Genomic DNA, 14,125 nt, shown 5'->3' with positions numbered 1-14,125 from the left:
GTATAAGCATATCTTACATAAAAGCAAAACACCATGTACAGCAAACTGAACAAAGATACTATATATTGTGATTGGTAAACATGTGACTTGTAAATCCACCAAGTTAAGAAAAAACAACCCAGTCCAACTACCTTGTGATGACATCTCTCTGTAGCAGGCAAATTATTTTTAAAAAACTGCTATGTATTCCATCTAATGAACACAAAAACTGAAGGCATTCAGCTTCATGTGATTACTTTACCAAAAACTGGACCATTTTTCTTTCTCTAAATACCTTCTTTTAAAATAACTCATAATGATTGTAAAAGTTTTACTGACATTCATATACAGTAAATTTTAGCAACAATAGCTTCCCAATTCTTAATATGCAACTACAAAAAAATAGCTTCCATAAATTACAATTTTGCAACAATTCATCCAAAGTCAAATAAATTATGAACCATCAACAACAGATGTGCAAATATCCATTAGATGCCATGATGTCAAGAAGTATCCTGGTGTCAAAGTCTGCTGTTCCTTATATAGTCACATAGTACTTTAACTGCAGACATTTATAAGAGGAGGGTTTGGAAATTTGTTTTCAAATGACCTTATAAAAAGGTACTAACTTTAAATATGAAGGAAGTTTAAATAAAAGCCACACCAGACATCTTTACATTAAAGTATAAAATTACCTCTTAACAGTAAATGGAAGGGATTGGAATATAAGCACAATAAAGTACTAAACAGATTGCTGTGCAATTAAACAGTCTGAGGATATTATTGTCACTTAATTTTATAATGCATTATAATAATCTATAGATATAAATAGCAGTTACAAAACTACAATAAACTGAAAACCAAATGTTAAAAAAAAAAATTTATATACCAGAAGTAAATCTATAATCTAAAATGCTAAAAGGCATAAGCAACAGATTACAGTAAACTAAGTCCTGCACAAAACTGCAGGGTCACATCATAAGCCAAATGCACTTCGAATCACTCAAACACATATTAGGTGGCACAGGAAGTTTTGCCTATCATTTGCTTTTTCAATACTTATTGCAAGTCCATTGTAGTTTTATTCCTTCTATTGAATGAATTCCTAACTGGCAAAACCAGTACAAACTACCTTCTTGTGCTTCATTTTGAATTGCAGTGCCTCGCTGTATTTTAGACATTGTTGGACAAAATTTGACCACAGGTATTGTGATTATGGGAAGATTGTTATGGACAAACTCTGTCACCAGGTTCACACCAGTATCGCTATACCTTGAATACGTGCTACAATTACTTCTTCTGTGCACAGTGACCTGAAATAATAACATTAACCTTGATTACTTCAGACATGGTGGTGGTGCCTTGGTGAGCACAAGGATCCAGTGTCTTAGGTTCAAATATCTTGCCTAGTCACTGATCTTATGGAGTCTGCACATTCTCTCTGTGTACCACCTAATCCCCCAAATATTATGGACACCACACACTGACCCAAACCCCATTCCCATTCTAAAAGACCCGAGTGCAAGATTAGCTGATGCTTCCAAACTGGCACTATGTGACTAAAGCACAAGGGAGTCCTGTGAAGGACTGCTGCTGTGTCCAGGGTTGGCTCCTGCCTTGTGTCATCTGGTGCCAGGACAGGCTCCACTCCCATGAAACCCTGAACTGGGTTAAGGTAGGTGTAAGAATGTAAATTACTTATTTGAAAATTTATGTCATTAGCTTTTGCAGATCAATAATACAGGTTAAAATTACAAGCAATTTTTTAAAGAAAACTTTGGCAACAAATTAAAATGAGATTCAAACAGGAGTGGCAGAAAATGTGAGAAAGCAAACTTTTAAAATGTCAGCCCAAGGTTCTGCAAAACTTGGAATTGCAGTATATCAGTATTTTGTACAAATACAAAATTTATCAGTATATGAATGAAGAGAGTTAAATGGTTATTTCCACAATGAAAACACAAAAAGGTTAAGGACACAAGGTTTTGACTGTATAACACACAAAACGTTGTGTCTTTAATCTTTTCTTCTTTTCAGTGTGTAAATAACAATTACCTTTTATCCTTTGCAGATGCATGCATACAACAAACCTAAACTATCTCCATTAGATAGATCTACATTATGGATAAAAGATTGCCTGTGGGCAATAAAGATTAAATAGATTACTAATTAAAATGTGACATAATCTGATGTGGTTTGTTACTTGTATTTTTGCCACACTGTTTGGATGCACAATGTAAAAAAAAATAGCAAATTTCTGTTTTTAATGTTTGCTGACAAGCAATGTATATTTTTTTCTGATTTGCAAAGTTGTTTTTTTTTTTTTTAAACTGCAAACAATAACTGGGCAGCACAGTTAAGTAGACGAACTGCAGAGCCCCCCACTCCTTAAATGTACACGCACCGGCGACTAAAATCAATAGGGTGGCATACAATTCATATGGTTTTTTTTTCTTGCTTGCTAATGTTGTGAAACCAAGAGTGTGTTTGATTTTATGCATTTCACAAAAAAACGCCAGTTGTCAGTAGGTACCATCACAGCATTTCAGTACCACCTAACTTACCGAACTGTTCAACTGTGCAACACAAGGCTGTCAGGTCCGACCTCATCACCGACTCTACAGCCCTGAGCAAGCTACCTAACCGACCGGTGCTGCAGCCGCAGACAGGTCAACGGTTGCACTTTGCACCAATGATTTTCGTCTTAAATTAAAATGTCAGCTGAGTATTTTTTTTTTTTCTTACATTCCCACCTGTAATCTGTGTGCCTATTTGAACAAATGACAACAAAGCGAATGACATTTAACAGGTCATTAACTCGAGAACGCAGATTAGATTTTTAGAATATCCCCAAGAATAAGGAATATTCGTAAGAATAAACACGCCCAGCAACTTTAACAATACAATCCCGATTCTTTGAATAATTACCGATTATGAGGTAAAACACTATCAAACAGATAAATTAAAAACGCAATATTAATACCAATTCGTTTTTTTAATTAAACCGCAAAACTGTCTCACTAACGAAGTAGTAATCCGCTGACACATCGACACCCGTTCCAATTATAAACTCTCCGTTAAGCCCCTCCCCTTTTCCAGTCGCCTGCAGACGCGAGACATTTAAACATTAACAATCATTTTGAGTCAAACACTGGGACTGCACGTATTAAGATAAAACTCAGAAATCATTGGTGTTTCCAAATGTCAGCGCGCAGTAGGTCCAAACAGAGCACTCGGAAGAGCCCCCCTTGCCGGTCTTCTTTCCAAGACTTTGAGGTTTGTTTTTCTTTAAACGGCAGCTATACACAGAGCGCGCTGCAAACTTCAATCAATGCTTTGGAACATTTTAAACTGAATGCACGAATTACTCGAGCATTCTATTGTTCTATTCCACCAGTCACCTCACAGTGCCTTCAGGCCCGTTTCTACTCCCAACAAAAACAGTGTAGCAACACAACAGAATCGGCAGTAGCGGCGAGTGGAAACATCCTGCACCAGCTTTATGGTTCTCTCCATGCCGATCCTAGCCCCAGTTCTTCCATAATCTAAGCCCCCGTGGAACGAATATTAATTAAGAACAAATAACATTACCGAGTTCCAGAGAAACAGTCGGCAAGGTACCGGGCGCTGTTGTCAGGACTCCGGCGAGTTATTTAAGCAACAACAAACTTACCTTCCGCCAAACGCAGCCGGGTGAAAGGAGCTCTCTACAAGCCAGACATGGTTTCCGCGGTTATGTACAATAAAAAGGTATCCCCCCCCCTAGAAAGCCAGCAACCCTTACGGGGTCGATCTGAACTTAGGCTTCCCTTTTTCTAATTGTTAGTGAAATGAACGATCAGGAAAATTCTCCGCCTTTCGAACCACATATCACATCTTTCCATAGCAGCACCACCTGACAACGGACATGACGCAAATCGCAGTAAAGGGACGCATGCGTACACTCATCGGCATACACGCATATTCATTGACCAATCATCGGCGAGGGGCAGAGGGAGGGCGTGCTTGCACTGGACAATGAGAACTTCGGATACGCTTGTGGTTACGCGTGCAGTGGTGCTTTTTCTGTCTAGCGATTGCGTAAGTGCAGAACTTCATCAGTTTAAATACCAAGCTTAATTTCTGTCAAGCACTGCTCTAGGTTTACTTTTTATAATTGTTTTGTCCCGGCGAATTCAACAAGATATTGTTATATACACCCTGACAGCTTCGACATGTACATTCGACGTTGAAAAGGTTGTTCTTTGCACATTGGTTTTTACGTAGCAACGCGTCTGTATGGATGATTTCTTGTGCGTGAAGTGTATTCCTAAGCAGCTGGTTTAGTATGGACTGACACAAGCATAATTATTACCAAAAATATGCGGTGATGTAACTGTATCTCAACGTTAATGCTTTATTCTATGTCACCGGAACAGCTCAGTTACCCAGAGATTAATCCCGTTTGTCCTTTTCATAGCAATAAAAACGGAAAACAAATAAAAGGAAATACATAACAAAGAGAGCCAGCCAACACTAATTGTAAAAAAGCAATACACCTGCATGGGACAAGAGCCAGTTAGATGAATAGCCCTAATCAGAGTTAGCCAACAAAGCTGGATATCAAGTTGGTTAACCGACAGTAGACAAAGAGTACAGATAGATAAGATGAGAATTGAGAATAACAATGTGACAAGAGGTCATCAATGAGGGGGTGGGGGATATGTCTGTCTTTTTTCTGATTTATATACGTGACATTTATAGTATGTAAACTTTTGAAATTTGCAAATGATACTGAAATTGGAGTAATCCAATTGCAGGCATCGAGGTTGTAACAAAAAACAAAACAAAACAAAAAGGTCTGAAAAAGCTTCAGAACTGGGCGAACACTTACAAAATGCAGTTTAACACAGAAAAGTGCAAAGTTCTACACATGGGCAAATAGAATGTCAATTCTAAATGCAAGATCAGAGACACAGTCATACAGGAAGCAACCAATGAAAATAGGGATTTAATGTTGATACATTTTCATCGTCAAGGCAATGTGCAGAAGCAAATAAAAAAGGCACATAAAATGTTAGCTCACATCATAAAAACTGTTTAATATATATTATGGGATTTTATGTTTGTAATTTACATTTATTTGCTTAGCGTAATTGCATAACCACAGTCTAGGGACTGTTTTAGGGACTGGGCGGTCTCGTGGCCTGGAACCCCTGCAGATTTTATTTTTTTTCTCCAGCTGTCTGGAGTTTTTTTTGTTTTTTCTGTCCTCCCTGGCCATCGGACCTTACTCTTTTTCTATGTTAACTAATGTCTTATTTTAATTTATTATTTTGCCTTTTATTTTTCTTCATTATGTAAAGCACTTTGAGCTACTTTTTGTATGAAAATGTGCTATATACATAAATGTTGTTGTTTTGAGCAAGTGTAGTAGGACAGGTTGCGAAAGTTGATCACAACAAGTAAGACTGCATCTGGAATACTGTATGCATTTCTGGTCACCATGCTACAGAAAATACATAGCTGATCTTGAAATTATTCAGTGGAGCGCAACCAAGTACATGGTACACTTAAGTACATTTTGTACGTACTCTGACAGACTCAGAGAATTAAACCTGCTTAGTCTTGAGTAGAGATGACTGTGTGGGAACCTAATCCAGGTCTTCAGAATCCTCAGATGTTTTGACAAAGTAGATCTAGCAGAATCTATGGTGGTTTGGCGCCCTGCCCGGGGTTTGTTTTCTGCCTTGCACCCTATGTTGGCTGGGATTGGCTCCGGCAGACCCCTGTGACCCTGTAGTTTGGATATAGTGGGTTGCATAATGGATGGATGGATCTAGCAGAATTCTGTACACAAGGACACCAGTGGAAATTAAGGGAGAGTGCATTTAGGACTGAAAACAGGAAGGAATTCTTAACACAAATAGTTGTGGGATTCTGGAACAAACTACAAGTATAGAGACATGCAGTTGAAGCAGAAATCTTGACAACCTTTAAGAAGTATCTGGATGAGATATTGGCACAGCCTCACTATTAATCAATCAAACCAGGTTGGTGGACCGAATGATCTCTTATGATTAGTCAGATTTGTTATTCTCTGTTTTAGGCACACAGCTGTCTACTGAAAGTCCCACAGTTGAGCAAAAAACATGCTACGAGGTTGAAGGAATTGCCTGCATATCTCAGAGATGGGATTGTGTTGAGGTACAGATCTGGAGAAGGCTAGAAAAAATTCTTGCAGCATTTAAGGTTCTCGGGAACATGTTGACCTCTATAAATCCTACATGGAACATGACTGGAATAACCACAACTCTTCTTAGAGCTGCCTGCCCTGCCAAATGAGGAACACAGGTTTCCTGGACTTGGCTGAAGCTTCACTTTCCAATAGCAAATGACCCTAACCACAAAGCAAAGACAACATAGCAATGACTTAGCGACAGCTCTAGGAATGTCCATGCATGGCTCAGCCAGAGCCGGGACTTGAACCCAATCAAACACCCCTGGAGAGACCTGAAGATGGGCATCCTTTGATGGTCTCCAACCTGATAGAGCTTGAGAGGATCTGCAGAGAAGATTACTAGAAAATCCTCAGATTGATGTGGGGAAAAAATTAAAGCAATTTTAGCACAGGGCTGCAAAATGTGAAAAAAGTGAAGGGGACTGAGTACTTTCTAAATCCACAGTATATGTTGGTCGGTCAGTAAGTCATTTTCTAACCTGCTTAGTCCTGAACAGAGTCACAGGGGTCTGCTGGATATATTGGCCAGACATGTAATTAAGAGTTTCAGTGTACTCCATACCATGCCAATACTAACACTACTACACTACTACTACTACTACAACAATCCTGCAGACAACAATCTGCCAATTATTATTATAATAATTATTATTACATATTCTGTTTTTTTAATTAGGTAGTCACATTAAAAATCTGTACAAGTATTGATTTTTCTTTATACTTTCCCTTTATGGGTCTTTTTCTAACTAACTCCCTAACTCTCTGTTTTCTAGTGGGAGAAAAAGACAACTTATCTTGTTTTTACAAGCCACATATTACTCAACACTCCAGCATAATACTTCAGAATCTGTCGATTTTCTTAGCAACACAATTTTAGTTAACAACAGAGCTGTTGATGGCTTCATGCATTTCTTTTTTGGCGTGGGGGTGTTTTCTCCCACCCATAACCTCAAAGCTAGAGCCAAGTTAAGTGGGCAGATTTAGAACCTAAACATACAAACATGTCTGCAATGCCTGCAAAATAAAATCCTGTTTTCTTTATTTTATTCTTGTTTCTATATTTCGTAATTCTATGTTTATATACAGACTGTTTTACTGTTTTGTTGTTCTATGTGTGAATAATATTTATAAAATTTGTCGTACTTACCTTTTAAAAGAGTAATGTATGATATGCTGAAGGGAACCATATAAATATATACATATCTGTAAATCTCATCATTATTTCTTGAATGTAATTATTGTTCATTATATTTTACAATCTGATTTTTTTTAATGCACAGTGAATTACATCTAAACTGTTTAAATTGTTTTCATTGAGTCATTTATTCATTTTTTGAACTTGCTTATTTAAATGCATGGTGTGGTCAGCCAGAGCCATTTGTAACTGCATTGGGTGCATATCTTTTCTTGCCTTATTTTTATGACTGTTTATCATAGAATGTATGGAATATATCTTGGGTCTGTCTTGTATGTGTTTCAGACTATCAAAGAACAATTTCAAATTGTTGCCGCCCCCAAGAGAGACATTTGGTTGACCATCAAAGAAATTATAATCAGACCTAGACTAAAGAATTATATATTCTTTTTCTTATCTAAAGTGTAGCTGATTGCAGAAGTTTTGAGATAAGGTAGTTCTATTTACTAATCATAGCATTGGAGAGTGATGACATGTTTTATGTGGATTAGCACAAGTAAGAATTTCACTGTACTCTGCACACAACATTAATTCACTTTAATAAAAAGAATAAGTATCTTTGCATCTGTCTGGTTGTTATGTCTCCATCATTTCAACAGAAGGTGCATCACAAACATTTGTAGTAATAAAATACATTGCAGTTGTCTTTCCAACAGAAGGCGCATCACAAACATTTGTAGTAATGCATTTTATTACAACACATGTTTGTGATGCATCATCTGTTAGAATGTTGGAGACATAACAACCAGACAGATGCAAAGATACTTATTCTTTTAATTAAGGTGATTTTGATTTTATTACTAAATGCATTACAAAATACATTCCAATAGATGGTGCACTGAAAACATTAACACTGAGGTCTTTGTTGATTACTTAGATTTCAACCCGTCTTACATAGGTAGCACAGCTAGTGACTGTATAAACTTATAAGACAAAAATTTTAAGACTGAAAGATGTACATGAGTCCATTACAGGTCAGATATACTCACCCAGATAGGACCAATGTAGGATCTCCAGTCAACCAATGCTTCCCATTCTTGGAATATACATAGAAGCCAGCACACCCAGGTGAAAACAACAAGAAAACAGGCGGAATTTGCAATCTCCATACTGACAACCACTGTATGGATATAATTTTAGCTTAGATTCTCTCATTAAAATTTAAAATGTAGGATTTGTTTTTACTTTACTAACCATCTCAAGTCTCTTTAGCAGTTCTTCCAAGAGGTGAAGCAATGTCAGGTCACTTAGGCAATAGAGGAAGGACTGAGAGATAAATGCAAGTGAATACACATGGGTAAGGATCAAAACTGGAAAGGCAATAAGATGATCAGAACCAAAATGCTGTCAGAACAAAAATGCCAGGCAACATTGGAGGTCTGAAAGAATCAAGCACAAGTCTTAGAAAGTTTCTTACACACAGCTTTGGATGCCACAGGATGTTGCCTTTTAGACCATCACATTAGTGATGTCACATGGCATGACCTCCAGGATTGCACACCTAGCAACGTGCTCTTATATCTTGGCAACAGATCAACAAGATGGCTACAACTGCAAGAATACAAAATGGTGTACATTAACATATGGATCTAAACAATATATACAATTAAATCAATAACACCTTTCAATTCTATATGACTAAAAACCTCCATATAAATATCTCAAAATAGCAGAAAAATTTATACAAGAGACAAAAAATTAATAATTTTTGCTCAGTCATAACAGTAGCATCTGACATGGAACACCCACCCATAATCAACAAATCTTTTTTTTCCCAATGTTCAGGTTAGATTTCTGTTTTATTCACTCTCATGCACTGCAGAGTGAAATAAGCAGACATCAAAAAAAGCACTGCAGATGAGATACAAAACAGATCTAATGGCCTTGGGGTATAGCAACTATAAATCAAAAAGGGTTTTTTAAAGCACTTAGAAATCAACATGATTTTGTAACATATGTTTGTTATTATTGAGGTATCTGTTCTATTTGTTCTTTTTCTGTGTCATCCTTTTCTGTTTTTTTGTAGCCACCATAGTCAGATCCTTTACATAGTGTAAGATATCCAAAATCATCTGTAGTGGTTTTATTAGTATTTTTGCTCTTACACTCCCATGATTTCTCAGATTTCATGAGAAAGACAATGGTGCAACTACAGGCAGTGGAAATGGGTGAGGTTGTACTGGTACCCATGGGGCTGGGTGACCCATGGTAACTGCGTGGTTGTTGTTTCTTAAGGCTTTATTTTTAACATGTTTGCTTACTAGGCATCAAAATGAAAAGGTTAATGGTGTTATCGTTCGAGCAACTCTATAAAGCCTGTATAGGACCGTTTACCATCTATGTAGCAAATACATAAGCTTGACGTATCTTAATAATATTGATAATTTTTAAATTTGATTTGAAATTAATTTCACAATATGGACTCCTGTGAAGTAAAATATGAAGCAGTAGAGTTGTTAGGTTTGAATACACAATGGGATGTCTGAAAATCAAGAGTACACCTTATGATAAGGACTTAGGAGTTGTAGTGGACTCGTCACTATAAACTGCCAGACAGTGTTCAGGAGCCATTAAGAAGGCTAACAGACTGTTAGGTTGTATAGCACGATGTGTGGAGTAGAAGTCTAATGATAAAAGGACATAAGAGTGCTAGAAAAGGAGAAAAGCAACTAGGCTCATTCCAGGGCTACAGGGGATGAATTATGAAGAAAGATTAAAATAACTGAGCCTTTTCAGTTTAAGCAAAAGAAGACGAAGAGGTGACATAATTGAAGTGTTTAAAATTATGAAGGGAATTAGTGCAGTGGATCGAGACTGTTATTTTAAAATGAGCTCATCAAGAACACAGGGACACAGTTGGAAACTTGTTAAGGGTAAATTTCTCACAAACAGTAGGACGGTTTTCTTTACACAGACAACCATAGACACTTGAAATAAGCTACATTGTAGTGTGATAGACAGTAAGAGCTTAGGGACTTTCAAAACTAGAATTAAGTGGAGAGGACAGGCGAGCTGTGTTCGGCTGAATGGCTTGTTGTTGTCTAGATTGTTCTAATATTCTTATGTTGTAAATGTTGTGAGTATAAAAAATGTAATTATTTATTATGGTTTGTCTACTCTTCATATCCCCCCAACCCACCTAAATCTCAAACTCTGCCCATGGAAATTTATATACAGTTCACTTCTAAATTCAGAAAATTTGATGTGTTTCTAAATTTTAATCCATAAATCAAGGCTTAATTTATTTTTTTTTTTGCACTTCGGTCCATAACATTCTAGTTATGTCACTACTGAAAAACTGACATAAAAACAGCAAGAAAAATATAATTTTTTTTTATTGGGTGTTTAAGAAAAATTGTTCTATAATACGAGGGACGTTCAAAAAGTTTCCACACTTTTTTTAACTCTCTTTGTTAAGAATTTCAAAAATAAATTACATCACTCTTCCACATAGTCACCTTCCTTTGCGATGCATTTTCCCAGTGTTGTACCAACTTTTTAATGCCATCAGCAAAAAATGTTTTTGGTTGAGTGCGTAGCCACTGATGCACCGCTGCTTTTACATCAGGGTTCTTTCTTCATTCCTCGTGATCGTCGTTGTAGCTGGATGTCCGGAGTGCTCTGCATCCGTTATACTAGTATGGCCATTGTCGAACATTTCAATCCGCTCATAGATGACTCTACGAGAGAGAACTTTATCCCCATACTGTGCACACATGTGGAGATGAATTTGTGCTCCCAACACACCTCCTGCCCAAAAAAAGCGATGACAGAACGTTGTTCCTCTTTGGTGCAATTTATAAGTTTCATAGCCATCTTCACCACAGGGTGACAACTCTTATACTAAACTGCACGGGCAGCCAGCTTGCCAGACAGAACTAGTCCCATGACACTCTCAGACACGACCAATTACTACTCCTCCCGTCTTCACCATTTCCAATGAAAATATAAAAGTGTAGAAACTTTTTGAAGGTTCCCTCTACATTCACCATGCATAGTAGACTGCAAACGTAACTCAGGAAGACACCACATACTACATTTTCAATTTTTTTTGCTTTATGTAGAATCTTTAACAGTAAACACAATTGTAAAACAAATAAAAAAAATAACACTCAACACCCTTACACTGCCACCAGCATTATTGACACCTGGCAGAATGAGTCTGTGGACCTGTGAGATGTTAGCCTTACCCCAGATCTTCCATTAGTTTGAATCAGCAGGATTTTGCAGGCTGGCTAATGTTTAAGATAGATAGATAGATAGATAGATAGATACTTTATTAATCCCAAGGGGAAATTCACATAATCCATCAGCAGTATACGGATACAAAAAAAACAATATTAAATTAAATAGTAATAAAAATGAAATAAAATAAAAATAAAAAAGCAGATAATAACTTTGAGTAATGTTAGCATTTACTCCCCCGGGTGGAATTGAAGAGCGGCATAGTGTGGGGGAGGAACGATCTCCTCAGTCTGTCAGTGGAGGAAGACAGTGACAAAAGTCTGTCACTGAAGCTACTCCTCTGCCTGGAAATGACACTGTTCAGTGGATGCAGTGGATTCTTCATGATTGACAGGAGTTTGCTTAGTGCCCGTCGCTCTGCCACAGATGTTAAACTGTCCAACTTTACTCCTACAATAAAGCCTGCCTTCTTAACAAGTTTGTCCAGGCATGAGGCGTCTTTCATCTTTATGAAACAATTATTTATTCAACAAGCCCACCTTTGTCCAGAACTTGTGTTTATTAGGCTATAGCAATTCCCACTTTAATTTTTAGTGACAGGAACGAAACTTGGTTGTGTGGTCATCTGCTGTGCCTCACCCTTGGCTATGCAGGATTCATGTGGTCTGATATGTCACTTTTGGCGCTACAGTCATACTTCAGCTGTTAGCTGGCAGTAACCCATCTCTCACTCTGTTTATGATGTGTCAGACACTGTCTTCTTCTTTTTTTTTTTTTTGTAACCACTGAAATACTTGTGACAGAATGTTTTTTGGGTAGTGGTCTGTGACACTATTTCATGTGAAAACCCAAGCACTGTCAGGCTAATGTTCTTGATTTACAAGTCTTGACTTACTGTTATGGTGTGCTGAAAGCTACTTAAATCTTATTGCTCCCCTTTTTTCCTTCTGAACTCCACTTATATAATTTATTGGTACTTGCCTACATACTTTAAGCAGCATTTTCTACACATATTAACTACAACGAACAGTCACAACATTACAACCACCTGCATAATGTTGCTTAGGTTCCCTCAGCCACCAGAACAGCTCTGACCTGTCAAGACATGGAGTCCACAAGAGCCCCGAAGGTGTCCTATGGTGTCTGGCACCAAGATGTTAGAAGCAGACCCTTAAAGTCCTGTAAGTTGTGAGATGGAGTCTCCATGTATCAGCACATCCCATAGATATTTGGAGGACAAGTCAACACCTTGTACTCTTTGTCATATTCCATAAACTTTTCATCAACAATTTTTGTAGTGTGGCAGGGTGCATTATACTGGCGAAAGAGGCCACTGCCACCAGGAAATACCATTGCCATGAAAGGGTGCACTTGATCTGCAGTAATCTTTAAGTATGTGGTATGTGTCAAAGAAACATCCACATGAATACCTGGTCCCAAGGTTTCTCAGCAGAACATTGCCCAGGACATCATACTGCCTTCCACTGACTTGCTTTCTTCCCATCCTGCTGCCATCTCTTCCCCAGTTAAATGACGCACACACACCCAGCCATTCACAAGATCTGAAAAACAAAAATGTGATTTATTAGACCAGGCTACCTTTTTCTGTTGCCACATGGTCTAATTGTGAAGCTCTCATGCTCATTGTTGGTGCTTTCTGTGCTGTACAGGGGTCAGCATGGGCACTCAGACTAGGCTGTGACTACACAGTCCCATATGCAGCAAGCCGCAGTGCACTGTACTACAGGGCCATCTTAACAGCATCATAAGCTCTGGGGCAAAGTAGTGCACTGGAGCCCCTGTTTTCATAGCAAAACAGAGACATGCATGGGTAGCAGAAACATTATGTGTCCCCAGCTAGTGCCCATTATGCCCATACATTAAGATGGCCCTGCTATGTTACAGTTCTTCTGTGGGATCGGACCAGGCAGGCTAGCCTTCACTTCCTAAGTTATCAGTGACACTTGGGAGCCCATGACCCTGTCACAGGTTCACTGGTTGTCCTTCCTCACACCACTTTTAGTAGGTACTAACCCCTGCAAACCAGAAACACTCCACGAGACCTGCTGTTTTGGAGATACTCTGACCCTGTCATCTAGCCATCACAATATGGCCCTTGTCAAAGTCACTCAAATCCATACATTTTCCCATTTTCTGGCTTCCAACACATTCCCTTCAAAACCTGACTGTTCACTTGCTGCCTAATATATCCCACCCCTTGACAGATGGCATTGTAATAAGATAATCAATGTTATTCACTTCACCTGTCAGTGGGTTTAATGTTGGGGCTAATTGGTGTAGTCCATTCAATAGAAAGGACATATGAACTTAATATTGTGCTCTGTCAGACAGTCGCCATCCTCTGTATCAGTTACCAATGTAGCTATCAGGCAGCGGATTTTACTTTCCAAAGAGTGAAGATCAATAGTTTTGAGAACAGCCCTATAAGCTTTTTGAATATTAGTACCCATCGGGACACTAATGAATGCTAAGTTGTTAATTTTGTAGAAAGGAACCAAGATGAACCTCTGTTTTATAGTCAAATG

At 38.0% G+C, this 14,125-nt stretch overlaps 1 protein-coding gene and 1 long non-coding RNA gene across 2 annotated transcripts in view; one reads left to right on the top strand and one right to left on the bottom strand.

Moving 5' to 3' along the window:
* Positions 1-3,890, bottom strand: part of stk40 (serine/threonine kinase 40) — a 33,022-nt gene extending 29,132 nt beyond the window's left edge. The window contains exon 1 of the mRNA XM_039740031.1: positions 3,653-3,890. The gene's annotated coding sequence lies outside the window, so the exon portion shown is untranslated. The remainder of the gene's footprint in view (positions 1-3,652) is intronic.
* An 84-nt stretch (positions 3,891-3,974) lies between these two features.
* Positions 3,975-6,998, top strand: LOC120517620. Its single transcript, XR_005631067.1, has 2 exons — positions 3,975-4,059; positions 6,068-6,998. It is a non-coding gene; the product is annotated as an uncharacterized LOC120517620 (long non-coding RNA).
* Positions 6,999-14,125: the final 7,127 nt, after the last annotated feature.

Source organism: Polypterus senegalus, chromosome 17 (genome assembly GCF_016835505.1).
Source record: "Polypterus senegalus isolate Bchr_013 chromosome 17, ASM1683550v1, whole genome shotgun sequence".
Lineage (NCBI taxonomy): Eukaryota > Metazoa > Chordata > Cladistia > Polypteriformes > Polypteridae > Polypterus > Polypterus senegalus.
Note: the sequence above shows the minus strand (reverse complement) of the source record. Positions and strands in the feature narration are given on the sequence as shown.